Source organism: Diaphorina citri, unplaced genomic scaffold (assembly GCF_000475195.1).
Source record: "Diaphorina citri unplaced genomic scaffold, Diaci psyllid genome assembly version 1.1 scaffold104, whole genome shotgun sequence".
Classification (NCBI taxonomy): domain Eukaryota; kingdom Metazoa; phylum Arthropoda; class Insecta; order Hemiptera; family Psyllidae; genus Diaphorina; species Diaphorina citri.
The window spans coordinates 306,672-312,857 of NW_007377541.1; positions in this window are offsets into that span (position 1 = coordinate 306,672).

The following is a 6,186-nucleotide window of genomic DNA, read 5'->3' on the forward strand; positions in this document are numbered from 1 at the left end:
TTATCATCTTTGATTGATCATCATTTTCTGCTTTGAGAACCTTAGCATCGTTGGTTCCTTTACCTGCTTCGGTGCTTAGATGCCTAGTGTTGTCTTTTTTACTCAAAATACACTAGTGGCTAGTGGCTCAGTGAACTGTAAAGCTCACTCAGGAAAGAGCCACCGATCAATCCTAAAAAACAATGAAACAGCCTTTGAATTCAAATTCCATCAAATTCGGACGAATAACAGACTTTCTTAAAAGAGTCTCTTCGAGCTTTCTAATTTCTTCAGGTGTCTATTATTTACTAAGAACATGATGATCATCATTTATAATGTCATTTATAATATATTATTATTCTTATTGCTACTATCGGCATCGGCAATCATCCTGGCTATGACTATTTTGTTGGCAGCTGCTCTGAAAAGTTCAGTGTTGTTCTCTCTAGCCATGTTTGTAGATTGCTCTGCGATGATATTCCTCTTTTAGGATCACCATCTTACTGAATAACTGAAATCTGAATGTGTGGAACATTACGTAAATTACGTTATACGTTTAACTACATTGACACCTTATTATTCTTACCGTTTTTATTATTATTGGATACTAGGTATTTGTGTTTTTCTACTCCGACTCGAGTTTCGCCTATTTTATAGGCATCTTCATGGGAAACTGACTATTGGGTTGTTGTTGTTGTTGTTGCTGATAGTGACAATGGGGGTGGGGAGGGGGGTACATTGACACCTTTCACACATTTACATAGTGGAATACATTTTTACCCTCGTTGTAGACATCACCTTTGAATACCTATGTGAATTCCTACTTGAACGTCGTGCTTTTACCGCTGGGAAATTGGGAATGTCTCTCAACAGGTGTTCTGTGGTTGACTTCCCCAAACCCTCCACATTTCCACTTCCATCTTTGACATCCACTTGATCATCATTTATAATGTCAACATCGCTTTGTCCTCGGGTAACGTCTTCAACTTCATCATTCACTTCTCGCAACATGTTTTATTCATTCTCTACCCATTCCATTACTCCTTTTTTTCTATATCTTTGGATTTATTTACTTCTAAGTTTTCTTTTTCTTGTCCTTCTTCTCCTCCTTCCTCTTGTTCGCCTTCTTCTGTTGTTGCTTCTGCTTCTCCTTTTCCTCCTTCTTCTTTATTTACTTCTATTTATCTTGTCTTCTGTATGGTATTTTTCGTGTTCTTCTTCTCATTCCTCTTTATCCTCTCTTCTCCTTCATCTTATTTTTCTTCGTCTTCTCCTTCATCCTCTTCTTCTTCATTTACTTGTTGTTGTTCGTCTTCTTGTTCTTCCCCTCCTCCTCCCTCTTATTCTTCATCTTCTTCTTCCTTTTTTCCTTCTCCTTCTTCTTTATTTTTTCATCGTCTCCTTCTTGTTCTTCTTCGTATTCTTCTTCTTCTTCTCCTCCGTCTTCTTCCTTCTTGTTCTTCATCATCTTCTTTTTTGAATACATCTCCTTTTTGTTCGTCTTTTTCTTCTTTTCCACCCTCCCCTTCCTCTTTATTTACTTCTTCTACTGCCTCCTTGTGGCCTATGCATCTGTCTTCTATTTCAATTTCTCTTCTAGTGTTTTTTTTCCTTTTCCAGTGTCTATATTACGTCTGTGGATTTCTCTATTTAGGTTTTTCAATTTTCTCTTCCCCCTTTTCAAGTCGTGATTCATTGATTGTTTTTTTATTCCAATTTCGGCTGGAGTAAAAAAAATAGTTTTCCCGGATTTGTGGAAGTGTGGAAAATCATCATTTTTCAAGGGATTTTCCATGTGTTTGGAGTTGAGAAGGGGGATGAAATATAAATGAATGACTTTTTTTGTATTTACTGATTTTCTTTCTTTTTGAGACTTGATTTTTATTTCTTGATAGATGAAAATATTTTCAAGAAATAGGTATCTAATATTGATTTCAAATTTCAAGTTTTCAAACAATGTGCCTTCTTCGGCAAGTTTGGTTCTGGAATGGGGATTTTGAAGGAAAAGTAAATGCTCAAAAATAAGTTTGTAAAATTCGCTATTGCATAACATGAAGTCGTCTCGAAACATCTACCTAAATAAAAACCTGTTAAAACTACAATGTCGTTTCCATCCACCTACTCATAAACAAATCTAATAAAACCAGGTATCTACCTATTTACAAATCTACAAGCCACACTCTCATCCCAAACCCTCCACATTTCCACTTCCATCTTTGACATCCACTTGATCATCATTTATAATGTCAACATCGTTTTGTCCTCGGGTAACGTCTTCAACTCCATCATTCACTTCTCGCAACATGTTTCATTCATTCTCTACCCATTCCATTACTCCTTTTTTTCTATATCTTTGGATTTATTTACTTCTAAGTTTTCTTTTTCTTGTCCTTCTTCTCCTCCTTCCTCTTGTTCGCCTTCTTCTGTTGTTGCTTCTGCTTCTCCTTTTCCTCCTTCTTCTTTATTTACTTCTATTTATCTTGTCTTCTTTATGGTATTTTTCGTGTTCTTCTTCTCCTTCCTCTTTATCTTCTCTTCATTTTATTTTTCTTCGTCTTCTCCTTCGTCCTCTTCTTCTTCATTTACTTCTTGTTGTTGTTTTTGTTGTTCGTCTTCTTGTTCTTCCCCTCCTCCTCCCTCTTATTCTTCATCTTCTTCTTCTTCTTCCTCTTTTCCTTCTCCTTCTTCTTTATCTTTTTCATCTTCTCCTTCTTGTTCTTCTTCTTCGTATTCTTCTTCTTCTCCGTCTTCTTCCTTCTTGTTCTTCATCATCTTCTTCTTCTTCTTTGAATACATCTCCTTTTTGTTCGTCTTTTTCTTCTTTTCCTCCCTCCCCTTCCTCTTTATTTACTTCTTCTACTGCCTCCTTGTGGCCTATGCATCTGTCTTCTATTTCAATTTCTCTTCTAGTGCTTTTTTTTTTTCCTTTTCCAGTGTCTATTGTATACGTCTGTGGATTTCTCTATTTATGATTTTCAATTTATTTTCCATTTTTCTCTTCCCCCTCTTCAAGTCGTGATTCATTGATTGTTTTTTTATTCCAATTTCGGCTGGAGTAAAAAAATAGTTTTCCCGGATTTGTGGAAGTGTGGAAAATCATCATTTTTCAAGGGATTTTCAATGTGTTTGGAGTTGAGAAGGGGGATGAAATATAAATGAATGACTTTTTTGAAAAACTGATTTTCTTTCTTTTTGAGACTTGATTTTTATTTCTTGATAGATGAAAATATTTTCAAGAAATAGGTATCTAATATTGATTTCAATTCCCACTCTTGGGAAGTCCTTTTCCCTATTCTTCTACCTCTTCTACACCGTCTTTTTTGCCTTTTATTACCCTCTTTTTCTCTCCTGTCCTTTCTTCCTCCATCTAATTCCCATTCCTTTTCCATTCTTTATTCTCTCATTCCTTCCTTTCTACCTTACTTTCCGTATCCTATTTTTGTCCTATCCCTTGTCATCTTTTTATCCCACTCTTGGGAAGTCCTTTTCCCTAATCTTCTACCTCTTCTACCCCGCCTTTTTTGCCTTTTATTACCCTCTTTTTCTCTCCTGTCCTTTCTTCCTCCATCTAATTCCTATTCCTTTTCCATTCTTTATTCTCTCATTCCTTCCTTTCTACCTTACTTTCCGTATCCTATTTTTGTCCTATCCCTTGTCATCTTTTTAGATTTCCACCGTCTTCCTCTCGTTCTCTTCCCCATCTTTCTGTTTCTTCTTCATCTTCTCTTACCTGCTTCTCTCATTTCTTTTAGCTTGTCCACTTTTTCCACCTCTTCCCCTAACTTCCCCTTCCTCTCGATTTCCCTTCCTCTCCTTCTCTCCTCCATTCCCCCTCGTTCTCACTCATCCTCTCATTGACCCCTTGACGAGGTCTTTTGTTTCCAGTTGCCTCTCACTCCATTCCATCACAGTTCCCTCTCGTTCTCTTCCCCATCTTTCTGTTTCTTCTTCATCTCCTCTTACCTGCTTCTCTCATTTCTTTTAGCTTGTCCACTTTTTTCACCTCTTCCCCTAACTTCCCCTTCCTCTCGATTCCCCTTCCTCTCCTTCTCTCCCCAATTCCCCCTCGTTCTCACTCATCCTCTCATTGACCCCTTGACGAGGTCTTTTGTTTCCAGTTGCCTCTCACTCCATTCCATCACAGTTTTACTATTATGATTCTGTTATTGTTGAGGTCGAGACTGCTGGCTGGTGATGTTGGGGAGATTGATGATGATAATGATGATGTTGGGAAGGTTGATGATGATAATGATGATGTTGGGAAGGTTGATGATGATAATGACGATGTTGATGGAGGTATGATTATGTTTGTTGAGGAGGGGTTGATGGTTACTGTTGGAGTTGTTGTGAAATCATTGGGTCATCGCTTGTAAAATTCTGATGGCCATGGAAGAAAGAGGTTTTATTGATGGCGTATCCGTATCTGATATCTTTATGGACGACTGTTTATTTGGATGTTGTTTTTAGGACCTCTTATTGTTTCTCAGAAACTATGAAAATTTTTGGACTCCTTTGACTCCTAGATTAAAACACATATTTTCTTCTCCTTCTTCTTCTTTTCTTTTTCTTAAAAAAAAAGATGAGTGTTTCACCGCCGTTTTTATTTCGTAGCAATGAAACAAATGCTACATTGGACGCATGTGGTCTGTGTCGTAGCATGCCGACAAACGAAGAAGAAGAAGAAGGAGGAGGAGGAGAAAGAGAAGAAGTGTAGGAGGCAGAGGAGGAGAAGGAAGAGAAATGGAAGGGAAAGGAAGAAAAAAGAAAACGTGAGAAGAGGAGACGAGATTTAAAATAGAGGAGAAGGAGGAGGAGGAGGAGGAAGAGGAGAGAAGGGAGGAGAAAATAAGAAGAAAATTAGAAGGAGAAGAAAAGAAAAGTTGAAGAAAGAAGAGGGGATGACAGAAAATAGCACACACTCTATCTCTCTCTATCTCATACTCGTATTTCGTATGTAAGTTGAAAGTTCAAGTGGTTAGCGTTAGCCCCTCGCGAAGAGTAGGGGGGAGAGAACAAGAAATGGGGGGGAAAAAAGAAAGAGGAGAGAAAGGAAAGAGAGGAGGAGAAGACCAAATTAGGAACGAAGATGTACGAAAAGTAAAAGAAGAGGAAGATGAGAAGACGAAGAAGGAGGAGAACAGCAGAAGAAGGAGGGGAAGGAAAAGAGGGGAGGAGAAGGAGAAAGAGGAGGAGGAGGAGGAGAAGTTAAAAAGGGAGAGGAAGATGTATGTGCTCTGACTTTTTATGATTAATTAATTTAAGCCAAGCAGGGTTTGGAGATTTTTCAAGTCACTACATTGGGCGAACGTATAAGATGGGACAAGGGGATTACTTCTTAACCTTAACCTTTTGCGTACAGAATCAATTTCACCAGAATCGCTCTTACGGTAGGATTCATGTCCCACATGAAACTCAAGCGTTGTTGTTATCTTCTTGTTGGGACATATATTATAGGGATCTTGGGGTTATATTATGGGAACATAGGGGTATTAGGGGGAGGGGGGGGATAAAGTTTATTTTAGAAACTATGAAATTTTTTGGACTCCTTTGACTCCTAGATTAAAACACATATTTTCTTCTCCTCCTTCTTCTTCTTCTTCTTCTTCACCTTTGCCCGCTAATGCGGGGTATTCTTCGCCACACTCCTCTAGCTTTAACCGCGAAATCCATTTTCCTTTACCTCTAGTTAAACATAAGATTGATCAAATGGCTTTCTACATAATTATCTCCCTGAAATGGGTCATGATGTTCATGTGTTTGTAAACATTCTTCCTCAAAAATCCTAGCAGATAAATTAACCGGAAACCTGACACGGCCGAGAAAACACGGAAAAGTTTCGCTCTCCCACCGTACAAATTAAGCACAAACAGATACACACCTACGAATCCCTACCAAAGAGAAACATGTAGATATTGTAGATATACATAGAGATATACAGAGTGTTCGAAAAGTCTTTTTTGAATGGCAAAAGATGAGAAGCTGAAATTCGGAGTGGTGTTTTATCTTTTAAAATGCAACTTTTTGAAGTAGTCGCCAAAGTTTGGCCGGAGCCAGGGTCGGCCCCAGGGGGGTCAACTTCAAAATATATTAAATAAGAACCCCCTGTTTATGATACATCAAATGAAAGGCCTTAAAAAACGTAGTACTTTGATACAAGTTTGACCTCGTTCCAACAACCAAGGCCAGAGTTATAGTGTATTCAATTTT